The sequence below is a fragment of the Festucalex cinctus genome, chromosome 6, assembly GCF_051991245.1.
Source record: "Festucalex cinctus isolate MCC-2025b chromosome 6, RoL_Fcin_1.0, whole genome shotgun sequence".
NCBI lineage: Eukaryota > Metazoa > Chordata > Actinopteri > Syngnathiformes > Syngnathidae > Festucalex > Festucalex cinctus.
Window position 1 is genome coordinate 10180307 of NC_135416.1, and position 18634 is coordinate 10198940.

The 18634-nt window shown below is 38.0% G+C and overlaps 1 protein-coding gene across 1 annotated transcript in view; it reads left to right on the plus strand.

Annotated features, from left to right (window-relative positions):
- Positions 1-18634, plus strand: part of s1pr5b (sphingosine-1-phosphate receptor 5b) — a 69449-nt gene that overhangs the window by 42985 nt on the left and 7830 nt on the right. The window contains exon 6 of the mRNA XM_077524035.1: positions 8136-8286. The gene's annotated coding sequence lies outside the window, so the exon portion shown is untranslated. The remainder of the gene's footprint in view (positions 1-8135; positions 8287-18634) is intronic.

An 18634-nucleotide genomic window follows, 5' to 3' on the forward strand; every position in this document is an offset into this window, starting at 1 on the left:
GTTTACATGGTCGCTCAGTTATTGTTAAGTCACCTAGTAAACACAGTCTTGGAGATAAAGGAAGCCTACAGTTTAATATATCAGCGAGCTTTTCCAAGATTTTAGTCCAGAAATGCAGCACTGGAGTACATGACCATAAAGCATGAAGATAAGTATCGGCAGTGTTTTGTGAGCACTGGAGACAAATGTCGGAGTCAGAGAGTCCCATTTTTTTCATCATATATTGTGTAATATATGTTCTATGAAGTATCTTATATTGGATAAGTTGCAAATTTGTCTGTTTGGTCATTTTAAATACATTTTCACAGATTTGGGTCCAAAAGTCTGGTTCCGGAACTATAGACAAGTCTTTTTCCCATTTTAAAGTCGGTAAATACGTTTTATTTGTGTATAAAAATAACTTATATATTTTTGATATTTTCTTTATTGTTGTTGGAGAAAGCTTTATAATATCTTTAGCTAAGACAGGCAGTTGGAGCGTATCTTGAAGTGTTGGGATTTGTTTCTTAACCATATTTTTAACTTGCAGATAATGTAAGAAATTTCCCTTTTTTATTTCATATTTCTGGACCAAGTTTGTATATGATATAAACTTATTATCTGAGAAAAGATGATGAAGGTGTGTAATTCCTTTCTGCTCCCATAGGCTTAAATGGAACGACTGATTATTAAGTTGAAAGTCGGGCTCCATGTTGTCTTGGAGGACAACCAAACACTAGAGTTTGTTTACACCGAGTAGCGTAACTCGCTAACTATGCTAGCTTGCCGCAATCACAATATATGATGACACTCTCGATTGACTCAGTGGGTTCTTGTTCTTCCTTTTGTTTTCTTTCTTTCTTTTTTTTTTTTTACTTTAAACAAAGATGCTCACAGACCACCAAATGGTTTATAAATATAGTCAACCTTATATATACAGTGAACCATTTGCTATTTGCGGCATCGCACACTCATGCAGTAGCTGCTGTCAGGCACAACTCAACCAGACAAGCACATTTTCCTACAATGTGTAAAACCAGCTGAATTTTTTATATTTTATTGCGTTTTTTTTTATTTGCTTTCGTTTTTCCAAGCACTTTTAAATTAAAATGTGTATTTTAATCATTCTTAAATGGGTTGAAAGATTGTGTAACAAATAAATGTGCAGTATTGTGGTATGTTTTTCAAAAATGGCGATGGGGAATTTGTGGGATTTTTCAAAAACATTAGAAGAACTATTATCACAAGCCACCATATGATTTACCACCACAACAGATCTGTGATTGTGAAATATCACAATGTATAACCTGCAGTATACAGGACATACAATCCTGGGGTGCATAGAGCTAACATGCTAGCTAATGTTGGTGATTATCAGGATTTTTTTTCCCTTAAAAAAACTTATCTTGATTTGAAATCATTAGGCTCAAATGTCATATAACTCGAATATAACACGAATACTCAAAATAGTGACTATAATAAAACAAAGTAAAAATAAACATGGATGGAAATGTGTCTTTATTAAGTGGGATGGGCGGAAGCATCTTGATAACTGGTGCGATTGCAGGATGGATTTTTTTTCAAATCAAAGTAAAATGTGCTTTTCTGGCAGGGTCAATCAAAACAAAGCAATATTTGATTCTTAAAGTAACATTTTTTCAATACTGTACCTTGACTAGGTTTGAGCAAGTGTGTTGAATAATTGATTAATTTTAAAACCCTTTGCAAACTTACAGAAATTGAGTACAGGAAGAATATATTATGTCAGCTTGGTCTAATTGACCTCTTGGGCAAAAACTCTGAACCACAGAATTGTTGTCGGTCCTGGGTGGCTAACAGGGCAAACAACAGCAGTAATTCAGTTTGATGAACCACCGAGGTGTCAAAAGTCCTTTAACACTGTCAGTGAAAAGATTTAGTGGCGCGTTAACTAAAGCTAACAAGAATGTGCGGAATCTTTCTCTTTGTCACCCATGTCACCGCTAAAAGGTTCATTCACAGGCATAGCTCAAGCTTGTCTAGTCCACTGGTGTGTTACGCTTAACGTGAACCCTGTGACATTAACATCACCAAACACATTTGGATGATTTTGGAGTGCTGTTGTATGTAAACCGAGTATCCTGTGACACCATTACGGTGTCATTCTGCTTGCTTAATGTCAGACGCTGTCAAAGGTCATTAATGACCGGTGTGACTCCCCAGCTGACACGTTGCCTTCACAACGAGGAGGGAGTGAAAAGAACCTCTCCAGGGGAGTTGAAGTTGGGAATCAGTTGCTGTCTGCGCTGTAGCTGTCTATCATGTCAAGAATAGTGTAGAGTGCTGAAGAAGTCTTTTTGTTTTTCTGAAGGTACAATTTACACTACATTGGTAAAATTACAGTGGAATCTAGTGCCTTGACTTTGATTTTTGACTCTTATTGGATAATTTAAAGAACAAAAAAAGTACAGGTCAAAAGTAAGTCAGGGATCGATAAGTTTATTCTCCTCTAAAAGCACAATTGCACTGTTCTTTAGAGAAGGCTGCCAAAACCTCGTCTAAAGTTTCTCTGGGTCGCCTTTTGTTGCTCTTGATGCATTAGCCGACTGTGGTTTACTGTGTTTACTTTCCAGCTGGGAGAGAATCTTAGTCTGATTGGCCGACTATTCAGATCAAAGTATGCGCTGGAACATAAGATGGCATGGGACACAAAACAGGTGACGGCAAAATGCTGTTTCTCTTATGTGATCTAAATGTTTGCATGGAGCGTCCCATTCAGTTCTCATGTACTGTAAGCAAGGAGACAACCAGATGACATCATGGTTTTAAGCAAAAATGCTCGCTATTACTTAAAGGATTTATTACGTTAGCTATCATGTGGCAGCCACTTTGCTAGAATAAACCTCTGATTTCATTGTTGCATCGCCTCCTTAAGGGGCAGTTTGCCACAGAGATCAGAGCTGCGTTAAGAAATACCACAGGAGAACATCACCAGTATTAACCAAGCCCAGATGATGGTTGTGAAGAAACCACATCGCCTGACTGAGGAGAAACCTCGAGATTGGCAGTCGATTGAACAATCTCTATTTCAGATTGAGAAATACTTACTCGACATTTTTAGGCGGTTCTTGGGACTGAACACTGATTTTCCATTGAATCTAAATGATGGCTATGATGTTCATTTTTCAGAATGTAAAGTGTCACTACACAAATACTAATGATGTTCAGGGACGGCTTTTCATATGGGTCATGCCATCCTTTTATAATCTGTAGCATGATCTTGCTAAAATGAATGTAGAATCCATAGCAAGATATCATCATCCTGTGAAGAAAAAGTGTTGATTGACCTAGTCACATGAAGTACAGTTTTTCTTGAAAGTGAATTTTTATTCATGCTCTCCCGTAAATCAATCGTTGATTCGCATTTTAAGATCAACCAATCAGAGGCTTATACATCTCTGAAGCAATTAAGAGGACGGAACAACTCAAGACACAGAGTGGTGAATCTAAAATCGGATTGGTTAAAAGAATAAACTTTGTGGGTGTGGTCGACGCCTGAAGGGAAAAAATAATATCAGCTTGGCAACATGAAACTGAAATCTGACTGAGGGAAAAAAAATAATAATTAAAAATCACCCACAAATGAAATGAAGCCGTGCAGCCGAGACACGCTATTAAATGTAAGTTGTAAATGATCACTTTTTAAAACTTTGATTAAATTAAATATATTGTCTTTGTATTCCATTGACTATAAGTTGAAAAGGGTTTGCAAATCATTGTGTTCTGTATTTAGTTCAGTTTTACCAGTGGAGTGCCATCAGGGCCTTCCTTCTCTGCTGGCCTGAAGCACAGACAGTGTAACACTTCACTTCCATAAAACTAATGAATCTATTATTATTATTATTATTATTATTATTATTATTAATACAGTATATTCCAGTATTAATTTAAAAAAAAAAAAAAAAAAGTATGGTAGCACAGTGGTGCTGTGGGTTGCATGTCTGTCTAACAGTTGAAGTCCCAGGTTTGAATCACAAGTACAGGATCATATTACAGCATATTAGATTAACTAAAGACACCATTGCTTGCACTGGGGAACAAAGTCTGACAGCTGTTTTTAACTAATATTTGGGTGCGGAATCCAAAACAAAAGGTGTTCTCTATCACGTGAAGTTTTTGAGCTGTAAGAGCCCTATTGTTGTAATTAAAAAATATATGAAAAAATAAATACATAAATAGATGTGTATTTATGCAAATAAAGCACTAAGATGAATCGTTACATACTTTAAAAAAATATATATACATTGAATTAGAACTAAGAGAAAAGACAGCAGTGATCTTACAGCAATTCTAAAACTTAAAAAAAAAAAGCTATGGTAGCTATTAGCTAGTACTAGCTAGCACACACCTTTCACCACACTATCTCAAATGTGACTGCACAAACAAATTGCCACATAGCTGTAGATGAATCGCATCATAATCAACATCTTACTGTCTTTGAAAACTTACTTACCTGGAGGGTAAACTGTGGAGAAAATTGACTGCAATTTTGGAATCAGCGTGCCAACTTTAGTTTTAATCAGCATTAACATTTAACCCAATAGATTATTTTTAAGTAATCATACCCCAGTGTTGTCCATACATGTGAATGTAAGCGTGACTGGCTCGATTCCAACCCAAGGTGTAACCCACCTTTCAACCAAAGTTAGCTGGGACAGGCACAAAGTCATCAGTGAACATAATGAGGACACGCACTGAAGAACAACGGATGGAAGGATTGGGGGGAACTATTGTGTAGAAGTACATAAATTATAAGTCAATAAAGTTCCAAATACATTGTGAGGAAATGTGTTTGGAAAGTGAGGAGCACAAGAATCTGACATGCTTGATGTGAACGAGCTTCCGCTGAAGCAGTAATGACAGTAGCTTTTCTCTCTGGAGAGCACAGCTGCTTTGACAAACGGTCCTATGAGCAGTTTGAATTTTGCTACGCAAATAATGGAAATACTGTATTCACATTTGCCAACATGCATTAATTCAACTGAGACAAAATCATGACCAGTCCTCAACCGTTACAAGCTGTTTACATCCTTCCTTCCCAAATGTGATGTATTACCCAGTACAGTCATCAACATAACATCATCACTGAAATGTTTCCATTTGGAAACACACTGTAGAACGTTACCCTTGAGGATTTGGCCATGAAGAGGTGTCTGATTAGAGCAGATGCAATGAGACTTCCTCTTCAGGTCTTTGAAAGCACCAGTGAAGACACTCGTACTTCTCCCGAGACACAAAACACATCTCCTCATCTCCTTCGTTGATCCTGCGAGGCTTTTCCGTTGCCACGCCACACATCTGGAGCCGCTCAATCCGCCACTGGCTCCTAATGGAACATGTGAATGTGTTCTGAGAAGCGGCTTAAACAGCTGCTATTAGCTCAGTTACACGGCTTTGGCAGGAGAGCATCAACGTGCCAACACTTCACGCATTCTGAATTCATCGTGTAAATTGACGTTAATGGGCTTCTTCAGAGACCATGCGGCAAGCCATGGAGCAAAACAACTGGTCACATGCGAAAAGAAAATCTGACCGCGACTTCCACGGCGTGAGTGCGGGTAGGGCAACGAGAGTGAAAGGGTTTGTGTGGGGAATGCGGCGAGGAGTAGTGGATATGCAAAGAATGAAAGCAAACTCGCAGCAATCAGCATAAGAGCTAAAGGTCAAAGATTAACAGATACCTTGCTTGCTGGGAATATTACTTCTGTGGCCTGGGGCAAAAACATAGCTCAACTTATGCAAATACACATTCTTGTAAGTGGGCCAAAGGTAAGAAGCCAAAAAAAAAAAACCTCGCCGTTTCCTGTGGAGCATAAGGGGTCAACCATGGTGAACACAAACCTTTTCGAAATCTCATCTGAGGCACGGGGAAGTCACATATGTGCCAATTAGGAAGAAGCAGAATCAATAAGCAACTCAATTGGATAAATACCCAAACTTGACTGGATAAAATATATTGTTGGGATGACATGTACAGTGGTACTTTAAGTAAGTTGTTTTTGTTTGATTTTCAATGTAATTCTCAATTGAGATCAATTATATTTGGAATAAATTGGATTCTTCCTGAATCCAAATGCTTTCACAATAACACTGACTGTAAGTCTTTGGGCAAGAATCATGAATACCACCTGGTCAGTCACCTTTCTTAGTAACAGTTAACACTATTAGAATAAAACAATATTGGCTAAAACACTCTCTTAACTTTAATGATAAATTGGGAGGGCTGATCTCTTAACATTTACTGTCACTCAAGTTTAAAATCAAATACTAATGTAATCCAGAACGTTGAAATGTAAGATATTTAGCACTACCTTTTGATCACAAGTGACAAGCAGCTAGCTAGCTAATTGGCAGCTAGCTAGCTCCAGCTCAGAGTCCGAGCAGGGTTTCCAATACAAAAGCAGCTTGTGGAAACCGGCACTGCCCAAATAAAAACCGGTAAGAGAACTTCTCAGAAGCAACTTGCTTGTTTATCCTTTCAACTTTTTCTCCTACAACTGTTGTCCTTTCATAAAAACGTCTCTCAACAACTCAAAAGAAAAGGCAAAACACTCAAAAAGCTAATCCTTTCATGAGTGCTTAAGTGAGAGAGAGTTCAAACTGAAATAGAGCATATTTTTCTCCAAAATTAAGTAGAAATTTATCATTAAATAAATAAATAAATACCTCACCTGTCCACCCCAAGTTTTAAACTTTTTAAACCTTTGGGGATATAACAACTGTATTCTTTATCCTTTACTTTCAATAATGTCAAAGCAATGTAGCATTTTTTAATATAAAGAACCATTTGGGAAAATGTATCTCCTTCATCTTCAATGCTCAGATATCCATGACATGACCACCTCCCATACCGGGAAACTGTGGGTGAGGAGAAGTCTGACCCCATCCTAAAATATTATTTGTCCTGAACTCTTTCAGAATAAATGAGATGCACGACTCATATTTCCTTTCATCGCTTTTGTGGTTGCAGCTCCTGAAGCCTCTTTTTGTGTGTTCTCTGTTGATTTTGGCCCGTTTTCCAGATATCATCAACAAAGAGAAAATGTTGGGCTACCAGAAAAAGAATATGTGGTTGGTTATAATAGCGTGAGACGAAGGTATTCTCAAGGCTGCAGTCCTGACTAAACCAATGCTGTACTTCCAATTGAGTAGTGTTTGTTTACGAGACACAGTATTCATGTGACTCATTGATGGTGTAGCTGTGATTAAGTCAGTGACGGTGTGAGTGTGAATGGTTAACAGACAGTAGTGATAGTGATGGAGGTAGTTTCTTTTCCAACTCATCAGGCATGCAGTTTCGAGCATTTTTGTAAGTCTTTGTGAATAGAGGCTTTTTTATTTATTTATTTTATTTATTTATTTATTTTTTACTCAGGGTGCCATTTACAGGAGAATTTAATAAGTAGACATTGATTTATGGTTAAATAAGTAAATAAATAAATAAATGTCTCACCTGCCTACCCAAAATCTCAAAGAGGAAGTTTCACAACACTGGAAAAACGAATATCACATTCATTCATCCATATTATTGCCTATGTCATCATAAATGTCAGATCACAGGATTGCTGTTGTGTGTGCGTTGCTTAAGATAATGACTTTGTTTCAAAGTTTCTCCAGCGAAGTATACATTCACTGGGACCAGAGGAGACACGCTATTCCCATAAATCCTTCCATCGTCTATACCATTTGGGCTGAACTAGTCTTCAGCCTATCCTAGCTGATGTTGGGCGGGAGGCGAGATACACCATGACTGGACAACAGCCAATCACAGTTAATCAAATTCTCAACCCTAACATATTATATGCTGTGTAGATTATTATAATAAGATTATGGATGAAAGGGAAGGGAAACCAGCATTTTAAGTTGCTTTGCAGTTTTGCGCAAATGGGGATTGTTTTGATAACACAAGTGTGCATTAAGTCATTGTTGTGTAAATGCACCTTCAAATGTAGCTATAATCCTTCAAGGTTTTCATTGTGTGTGAATTACACTATTGGCTCCTAGATGAAATTGTAAGATTTTCGGAAATGCACTATAACCTTTACAAGTTTGATCTATGAATTGTCCAATATATTTCCAAGGATGTCCCCTTCTATGCCTTTCTGTGACTCTTCCAGCCTCATCTGTCGTGACCTTCTGATGACACGCTGTGACAATCAAAGCCCAGTGTCCACTTCCTTCTGAGAACATCCTGTTTGAAAGCCGTGCAATGGTGAGATACTGCTGATCAGTTGTTTGGTGTCGTCTTGTTCTCTTCATGTCAAAAAGGTATGATGGAGCTCGATAATATAACTCATTTTTCAAACATTGGAAAGAATATGTGCCTTTGAACATTGTTATATTACCTGTATGTATGTGTCCCTACGGCATTTGTGTGTCAATACTCGTTATTTGACGTAATATCACAAACGGAGATCAAAGCTAAAATTCCCATTCGCATGTCAATAGCGTTTAGCACTGAATTTAGCATTAGCACTGGTGATTATTTAAAAGCGAAGCATGTCTTATATTTAAATATACAATTATTTTTGTTGTGTGCTAGTTTTACCGTAAACTGGGGTGTCATTAAGCAGTTTAAAGCATGCTCACACAGGGCAGAATTACCTAACATCACACGCTTGCAGCACAAGGTGCATTCAAGGTACTTTCACAATGTCGGGAGCTTACAACACTTTAGTTCTTCTTCTTTGATGATCATGTTTTTAAGATTAAGAGAAGGCAAAAGCCAATGAACGCAGTTTGAAGCCTTTTTTTCATTAAAGAATGAATTGTAAAGTACAAGGGAGAAAAGACTAAAAGAAAGCAAACACGATGTTGGAGATTAAACGATGGAATGGAGAGGCCAGGAAGAGTGAGAAAGGAAGTGCAAAATGGAGCCCTGTCAATAAACAAAGTCATGGTCCTGATGAGGAAAGTGCCCTTCAACTGAACATTTCCTTTGTCAAACACTTCCCAGTCCACTCCTTGAAAGCCGGTTGGCCCCCTCAGCTGATAAGCATCGACAACACGCACATACCGAACCAGCTGCGAAGGCCGACTTGAACCTGCTGATTTATCACTGCGCCTCACGCTCCTAAACCTTCTGACATTGGATGTCGTTCCAAGGCCATTAAACACATTGTTCCCAAAGATGCACCGGCTCCCTTTTCACAGGATTTCATGCTTTCCTGTCCAAAAGGCGGCAGCAGATGTGCAAGAGCAGATGTTTCGTGTCTCAAGTCCACAAAGGGAGTCAAAGGCGGGAGACGGGATTTAGAGAGTGAGGACAGTTGGGGGGGAAAAGAAGAAAAAAAAGAGATGAAAGTGTGATGAATGACAGAATCTTTATCTCTGCACTCTAAACATCTTCAAGGCGAGGGAGTCAGTCCTCTTTAGGAAGTGCTTTCGATGTTCCAGAAAAGCCACAAAGGCAAATACTTAACATGAAAGCGCATTTAATGACTTGAATATAATTCATATCGAACGTACACAAGTGAAGCAAGTTTAACCTGTCAGTGTAAAAAAATAAAATAAAATGCTTATCTGTAGATGATCTGGAAAGCTTTTCACAACCAGAGAATCACAAATGAAATCTTTTGGTTACATTCTCTTCTGCTCTCCTAAAGCGGCAACTAATTAAAATGCCTTTTTTGGTGTGCTGACTTAATCTGTGGTCAGTTTACGAATTCCCACGAGAAAAAAAAGTCCATTTTGACATCACTAGCCACCATAGACAATGGTTTGTTGTTCAAATGCTATGACGTTAAATATGGATTAAGCAGAGATGTAGCTGGGTAATAAACAGAATACAACTGTTGTGCCTCAGTGGAGGTCGACTGAGCACTAATCTAACTCTTCTTTTAGTCTCTGTGCAGCTGTCTGCTTTTTTTCCCGTCCTTTCTTCTCCTTGTCCAACAACTTTCCTCGCTTATATCCCTCCAAATTGCTTCTGGCAGGGCCTCCTTTTAGAGAGGGGAAAGGTCCTGGATGACATGTCCCAGTGGGACAGTCAGAGGGACATCAGGAAGCTTGTGAAAGCCGCTGCCAATGGCTCGTTTCAGCCTCTCCACCACATGTAAAAATTCCTCTGCCGCTGTCTGGCGGCCTGCAATGCTCACATGAAACATGCAAACAAAGAGGCACCACAGTGGCTACACTGTTAGCAAACAGTACAACAGCCGAGGGCTCTTGCACCAAACATGGTGGTTATGCCATTTGGTGGCCTATCGGGACTCATTTGGCTGCAATTTGCAGCTCAGTCACTCATATAATTGAGCTTCCTTAAACAAGGAAGTGTGCTCGTCTTGAGGAAAGATAAAATAGGCCGTCTTGTAGAAAGGGATCCACAAAACAACATTGAGCTAAAGCTCATAATCCTCCAATGTAGCGCAGTGGAATTGTAAGACTACGGAACCGCATTGCATTCAACTGCATTTACTTTGGGGGGGATCTCTGTTTTTTTCTGAGTAATTTTTTTATGGGCTTGTTTTTATATTTCTGTCCTTTTTATGGATTTTTTTTATGCTTTTCTGAATATTTTTTTCTGTTTATCTGAATATTTTTTTCTGTTTTTCATGTTTTCTGAACATTTTTATTTTATTTTTTTGCTGTTTTTCATATTTTTTTACCCTTTTTTTCCTGAATTTTTTTTTTCTTTTTTTCTAAGTATTTTTTCTGTTTTTCAAAATATATTTTTTTGCTGTTTTTTGGGAATATTTGTTTCTCTTTTGCGTAATATGTTTTGGTTTTCTGAACATTACTTCCTGTTCAGATTTCAGATTTTTCTTTTTGCTGTTTTTCATAATGTCACCTCCCCTTGATTTTCAGAATATATTTTTTCTGTTTTCGAGATTTTTATTTTTTTTACAGAAAAAAGTACAAAAATACAAAAAAATATTAAAACGAACAAAAAAGCATTCCCTAAAACATAAGATTTAAAAAAAATGGGATTAAAAAAACAAAGCCCCCCCAAAAAACGTACTCAGAAAATCAGGATTTGTTTTTCGAGGGCTCGCTTCTGTACAAGACAATGCAACAATAGAGGCAAACATAAAATTTGCATTGTCATTTGTTTTCAATAATACACTGATAAATTACAGACCCACCCATATATATCTGTGATATAGAGAAACAGTTCAAGAGAAAAGGAGAAAAACTAAAAATATAGTATTGTACCATATTTGAACAAAAATACATCATAAATTGTAGCATTCGGCATCCTGTATGCATGCATGCACATGACTTTAGGAGGCGGGACATGGTGGAGTGGGATATAACGTGAGCAAGTCCATGTGAGTGTATGTGTGTGGGCTGTGGTCAACAGCAGCGTGCATGAGTGTGCTGTGAGTGTGTTTGTGTTTTGATGTTCTCTTAGCGTTCAATATATGGCAATATTATAGCGCAGACTATCTTTGTGCATCATTGCCTATTTGGGGCCTCGGAATCGTTCATTTTAATGTTAAAGATGTTATCCAGCGACGTATGGAGAACTGGCAAGTGGTTTGTGGTAATGACGTGTAAACTCATCAGTGTCGGTATGTTTTGTTGACCCCAGACGGCCTCAGGCCTCAACTTGCTTGATTGGAGGCGTCTCAGCTGAGTTTTGACGACATCTTCGCTCGCAGCTGTGTTTTATCTCTGGGGAAAAAAGAACAACTGTGAGATTTATTGCTTTGGACAGATAAGTCCAAGTAATGCGAACTTCTCTGCAGTTGTGGATGGCAATAAATTACAAACAGTAAGATTAGAGCTTTAGGATACCATTAGGGCCACACTTGGGGGAAAATATAGTACCATAATAATGTCATTGATATGAGTAAAGGTGCACATTTGACCAGAAAAAAAGTAAATGGATAAAAGTAACATAAGTACAGTAAGTAATATGAGAAATAAGTTTGTCAGAGCTTCCTGTCAGAGTGACAATGTGGTTGCAGCAAGTCGATCTAGACCTAGGGTAATCAGCTGGTCTAATATTTCATTCATAAATATGTGAAGTGTTTTTTATTAGCAGCCATTGGGTTAGTGTTTACCAAAAAAAAAAGTGAGAAAAAAAAAAAAAGACTTATTTTCGCCAAAAATATGTTCTCTGGGAACTTTGTAAGGTTGGAGATTTCCCTGGAGTTCTCATCTGGCTGCCATCTGAGGTTATTTCTGATCTACTCAAGCAAAAGGGCAGAACGAGAGCATGTCGGAAAATTGAGAAGTCAAATATGCCTTTGGAGGAATGTGCATGTTGCACGTCTTAACATGTAGAAATGTTCTCCTAATGTAATCACTGTCAGTGCAGTCACTCAAGAGTGGAAATGGGAGGCGGGGGCGGAATTCGATGTGCAAATTAAAATTCCCTTTGCGTTATATTGTGGAATATGCACAGTTTGTAGAAGGTGCAATACCAGCTGGTTTGTATATCTGCATGTGCACTTGTGTTACTCCATTTACTTAATCCATGTGGCACAGATAAACTGGACTCAGCTGCTGGTCTGTGTTGTGTGTATGTGTGAGCTGATGTCGCATTATTTCAATGGAGCAAGCAGCCAGGATGCGGTTTGTAACATAAAATTAATTGTTTGTGGTGGTGCCAAATCCTCACTGATCAACTTAATTGTTTGCACTATTAAACTGCACTTTATAGACTTGCTCAAAATTTGGGTGTCATTCAAAGCAAACGGACCCACAACAACAACAACAACAACAACAACAACAAAAAATCATTAGGTGCGCATTATAATGCAAAATAAATCAAACGCTCTTACCCTCAGTAGTTTATGTTTTTGTTTTGCAAGGGGGCAGTATTTATAGGTCGTCCCGATAATAAACTTGAAAAGAAGAACAGCCGTAATAATTTTACGCTGCGGAGACAAACAGATCAGATGGCAGACAAGCAAATGCACTAACACGGCTCAGATGTAAGACACATGGTAGTCTGCTTGACCTCGCAATGCTTCCCTGCCTCCAGGAAGTGTGTGTCTGTGTGTGTGTGTGTGTGTGTGTGTGTGTGTGTAAGAACGGCCACTTAACAATTACGCAGTAGCAATCTGGTTGCCAGCAACTTGGTTGTCTTCTTCTGAGAGTATTTATGCAACTTGGCCCTTTGAGGCTACATTCTTTAGGGATTAATATTGTTATTATTATTATTATTATTATTATTATTATTATTTATATATTTATTTTATATTTATTATTTCATTATTATTTTTCATGCTGAAGGGACGGTTAGTGGCTGTGAAAAAAGGATAATAAGGGAAAATGCAAATTTTTTTAAATCATTGCCAACTGTTGGTGTGTAATTATTTTTTCAGATCATTTGTAAATGAGGATTTTGACATTGTCGTCTTTACATCAAATTCTCCAAAACACAACAACAAACTGCTGAGATCGTTACTATGGAAACGTACACCGAGACGAGTACAAATGTTCAACTCTCTCTAAATAAACTGTAAGCCAAAGACAATTAGGTAAGCAGACATCCAAAGTTTACAATGGACAATAGTGCCGTTTCAACGATAAGATGTGACTTGAGTTTTAAGCATAATGTTACAAAGGATGGTAAAATTAAACATGCTGCCTTCACAACAGCTTACCGGTTATATTTCCCACCATTTTTTTTTTCATACAATGAAGCTAATCTTACAAGAATTTCAAATATATGAACACATTTAATCCATATACAAGTATTATACACATAATAATAATAATAATAATAATAATAATAATGTTTTATTAGCAATTTCAATTCTGATCTCAGCAACCAACCTTGCATTTAACAGTAAGTATAAATCGATGTATGTTTTAAAATGTTTTTTTTTTATTTATCATAGATGAGTAGAGGTAAAAGGTAGAAAAAACAACAACATAAAAGTACAACTAAAAGTATTCCAATAGTAAGGAATGAAAAAAGAAAGTGCTTTTCGGCTCATGGCCTTCTCCTCACTCGCACCTTATCGTGGTCTTGGCTTCTCAAATTCTGGGTTGCAGAGCGGAGATCTGGCACTCATTTACATTCTTACTGCTTTTTTTTTTCTTTAGGAAGAGAGATGGAATTTCAAGTGGCCACAAAGAAACAGGGTAGCAATCGTTCAGGCAAAAAAAGAAAAGGAAAAAAAAAGGCATCCCACAGGGACCACTATGGCCACCGTGTGGCGAAAATATCTTTTGTGTGTCTATCTCATCTTGATTACCCTCAGGCCTTCAGAGGGTTCCATAAGGGCATGTGTTGTTCACATGTGTATGTTTGTAAAAGTGTGTAAGGCTAATTTCTACCATTCTTTGCGTCTGATTAAAAAGCCATTTCTAACCTTCTTTGGTAGTTCAAATCATCACAAACTGACAAACTATGACAAATGAATGGAGGGATTTTGCGACTCCCTGTCGTGATATCATGTGTCATTACATCAGCATGCATAAGTAAAGTGGCAAAATTGTGCTGACACTACACATATTTATCTTGCAGAGTTGAAGTTTGTCAAATAGCAAGATAAAGCACCCATTTACGAATAGTAACCCCAAACCGTGACAGTTTAATATGTTAATGTTGCATATTTTCACAGTAGGTATATGATTGCTACCATGTTTCACGTTGATTTCCATCATGACTACATATGGGATTCAAACACAAATCATGTAAATTGTACATTCTGGTCCACAATTGTAAAACAGTTAATCCAGTGGTTCTTGAACATCCTGAAATATTTGTTTTATTGGAATATTTAGCTTGCTAATGAGCATTACAAATTTTAAGCAATCAAAAAAACTTAGCTAGGCAGTATAACACGTTTGGCCTCTCACGCTGTCACAGCAGCATGCAAAGGGCGTTTGGCCACTTGGATGCGAGCCAGGTGATGACAGCTTAGTTTAGCACTTAGTTTGCTGTAAATGTGGGATCATTTATGCACATCATTGTATACGTATATCAGAATAAAAGAATTACGTTTGTTGTATGTTGTAAACACCTAAACAAATGATTTTTTATTTTATTTTAATTTTTTGTAGCTCTTGATTTTGTTGTTGTTTTTCATTTCCAGTCAAAGCAGGCATATGCTTTTTGAGGGGGAAAAAAGGTGAAATAATTTATTTAAAAAAAAAAAAAAAAACATGGGGAAAACTACAGCATTCAGCAGCTCAGTTTCTAAGCGCGTCTATAATATTCTGGCATTGTGTTTTGATGGTGGCATGGCAAGAATGAACTCATCATTCCAAGGCTCAGAGATCTGGTGTCAGTATCACATTCTCAAACTGAAATCTGGATCTAATTAGGCCCCTTGTCTGCCAGTGCTGGATGAACACATCCAGAGTTTATGCATACACGCACACGCACGGGCGCACACCCCTCCACCCCACCCTAAAGAGCTCCATCATTGAAACGCAGCCAAGCCAAGAGAAATAGCCCGCATCACCAATAGCGTGTTCGCTGACCTGAACCTCAGTCTCCAACAGAGAATTGAAACCTCAGCGAGCCGATCACATGTCTTGTGTCTGGACTCCATGAAATAACACACACAGCCCAGATGTGGACACGCACACGCCCACACAGGGGAGAGGTTGCTTTTTATCAAAGGTGTGATTGGCTGTTATCACCCTAATTTCAGTAATCAAGGGCCATTTCCTGTGTGAAAAGAATCTTAATTGAGATGATGATGATGATGATGAGTCATTGCTCCTGTCTCTCCGCAGGGACGCGACAGATAGCCTCAACCCCTTTCCCACATCCTCCCACAGCTTTCTGTCTAGAGTCCACTCAAAGCCACCAGCTTTTCAGAATAAGACGCCATCCAAAAGGGGGGAGGTTGCGGGGGGGGATCACATTTTAGATGGAAAATAAATAATCAAGGAGAAAAAAGGAAAGCAATTGTTTTATAAAACTAAATGGCAAAATGCTATTCAAAAATAGCTGAAAACATTAAAATTGCTATATTCAAAGCAGGGCAATTTTTCTAATTGACAGTGCAGAAAATCAATTTTAAGATTAAGTTATGGGTTTGGTGTGCAACATGTCAGAAAATAGGCAAAAAGGTTATCATTGTTTTCCAAAGGCAGATGTTTCCAAGTGGTTTATTTTGATTGAACACATGGTAATAAAAATTCTTTCCTGGAAGATGATGGAAATCTGAGAATATTAACTTTTAAGAAGCTGAAGATTTTGAGCATTTAGACAATTTTAAAGTAAACAAGGTCTCCAAAAGATTAATTAAAAATTCACAAAGTTAATGATTAATTTAATGAGAAACTGTGTTATGCATCCCAGGCCACTAGTTGGCAATGTCACTTTATAAAGATAATGGGCTCTTGATGTAAACAAGGTTACAATTTAATTAAAGGGATACTTTACTAATTTACTAATGTTTTGTTTATAATGAATTCGGTAGCATTAGTTTTCATTTACAATTAACATCTTTAAAAAGTCATTTGCCACTTGCTGTTGACTGAAAAACGACAGTCATGGCTGACTTAATGTTTACAAGTTAAGGTTTGATTTGTTATCAAATTCATCATAAATTAATTATAAACAAAATATTAACTTTTTACTACTGAAATTGGAAAATTAGTTGGGGAGAAGTATCCCTTTAAGCTCGACAAGCTCAAAGTCAACAACAGACATTCGGTTCATCATGTTGTTTTCATTGTCTACACGAGGGCTTCCCAAGTTTCGTGTCAGGGTCTAAAAATAAATTGCATGCCAACTTTTGTTGACTCGCCAATCAAGAAGGCAAATATTTTGTTGGCACAGACATTTTGGAGTCACGTTTGTTTGAATCAAGTCACGTCCGTTGCATTATTAAATTATGTGCGGTTTATATTGATGTTGTGGCAAAGCATGTGTCATTTCCGTTTGATTCTTGGAGATGATTCATATTGCTAACAAAAACAGAAATTGTGTTATTTTCCAAAACGTTCATTTTATGACCTATTTTCATTGATCCATCCATTTTCTATACTGTTTATCTAGGTCAGGACTAATCTAGATCAGACGAAAGGCAGACTCCACACCTGAGTGGGTTGCCAGTCAATTGCAAGCCGCGTATAAAGAGAGACGAGCATTCACACTCACATTTACGCCGTCACTCAGTGGAAACTGAAGCCACACGAGACCCATTTTCAGCCTTGTATATTTTCAGGCTGATTCATCATTCCGCCACCGAGTAATTCAATAGTGGAAACTTCACACATGCACTCAATGGAAATGTGGAGAAAATGTATTTATGTGACAGCAGGGAGGAAAAATAGACCAGAAGGCGAAGCCTAATGACAAGTGCAAACGGTGAGGAATGTTTTGTTATCGTCACAGACGTTAGTGTGGGACGGCTGCGCTTATGATCGGGTCTTATCGGTTGACTTTGGACAGACAATTGAGTGGTGATGGATTCCAGGGGGTGGGCGAGAAGGGTGTGATAACCTCGGGGAGACTCCAGGGCCGTGATGACGTTCATTATGAAGTCTATTAATGTGAGGTATGTCATTGTATGACTAATAATGTCTTTATTTATTTTAATTTAGAATTGACTTGAGATAGTACCGTTGTTTTTACTTTGTGGGAACAGTTTGGGAAAGGCCGTTTTCCGTTCACAGTTTACAAAACAAGGTCCCTACAGGGATGCTTGGCTAAATTTGGTGTGGGAGATCATGAAAGTCCTGACCTGAACCCCATGAAATACTTTTGGGATCAACTAGGGCTTAGATGATAAGTCATCAGGTCTTCTTACGGGTTATCTGACCTCACAAATCCCAGATACACTTCAAAATATTGCTAGTGACGACATTAACTGGCAACTAGGTGCTATTCTCATCAGAATCACTTATTTTTGTCCACTTGAGGTTGCCATCCTCACCTTCTTTATTACTGGATCTGTGACTGAATGTGTGTGCCTTTAAAAAGATGTCGGATGGATGGACATTCAATTTGATAACTGATTTATGTTAAGTGAAGGATTTGTGCTCATTAAATGTTACCATTAGCCACAAAAAAAAGTGTGGGACCTGAACCAAGTTCAAAGGAAAACATGACCCTAAAAAGGACAAGCACTATAAAAATAGAGGATTAGTGCTCTTATGCGCTAATTTGTACTTGTGTTTATACTTCCTGTCGGCATAATGGTCCCATTTCTTTTATCCTCGTAATATATTTTTGCTTCTTCAGGCATGTCTGACAAACAACAGACAAAGGCTGTTATATCTCCAGCCCTTCCTCAGTAGGTGGTCCCCATTCATATACCTTCTCCTGACATCCGCTCCTCACCACACATTCGGACGAACATCGCGGAAATAATAACCCCAGAATGAAATGCTTGCATACACAAGCTATAACATCAGTGCCTTGGTGGAATCACTTTCTGTATGCATGGCGGCTGTGGTGTAGAGTCAAAATATACACTCTTAGCTATATAAACAGTTCTTTCTAGAGCCACGGCTGGTCCATCAAGGTCATTACTTCCACACCCAGCTAGCTTGTTCGTGTGAGTGAGTAAATGTGTGTGTGGCCAAAAATAAGAATCTGAGTGCTATTGTTAATGAACAAAAAGTAGAGCAAGAAAAACATAAACATGTGGTTTAATGAAGAGAAAGAGAAAAAAGTAGAGGTCTCCAATCTCCAGTATTGCATTCTTTATGGAGTGGTAATTCACATTTCTTTGTGGTTGCCAACTGC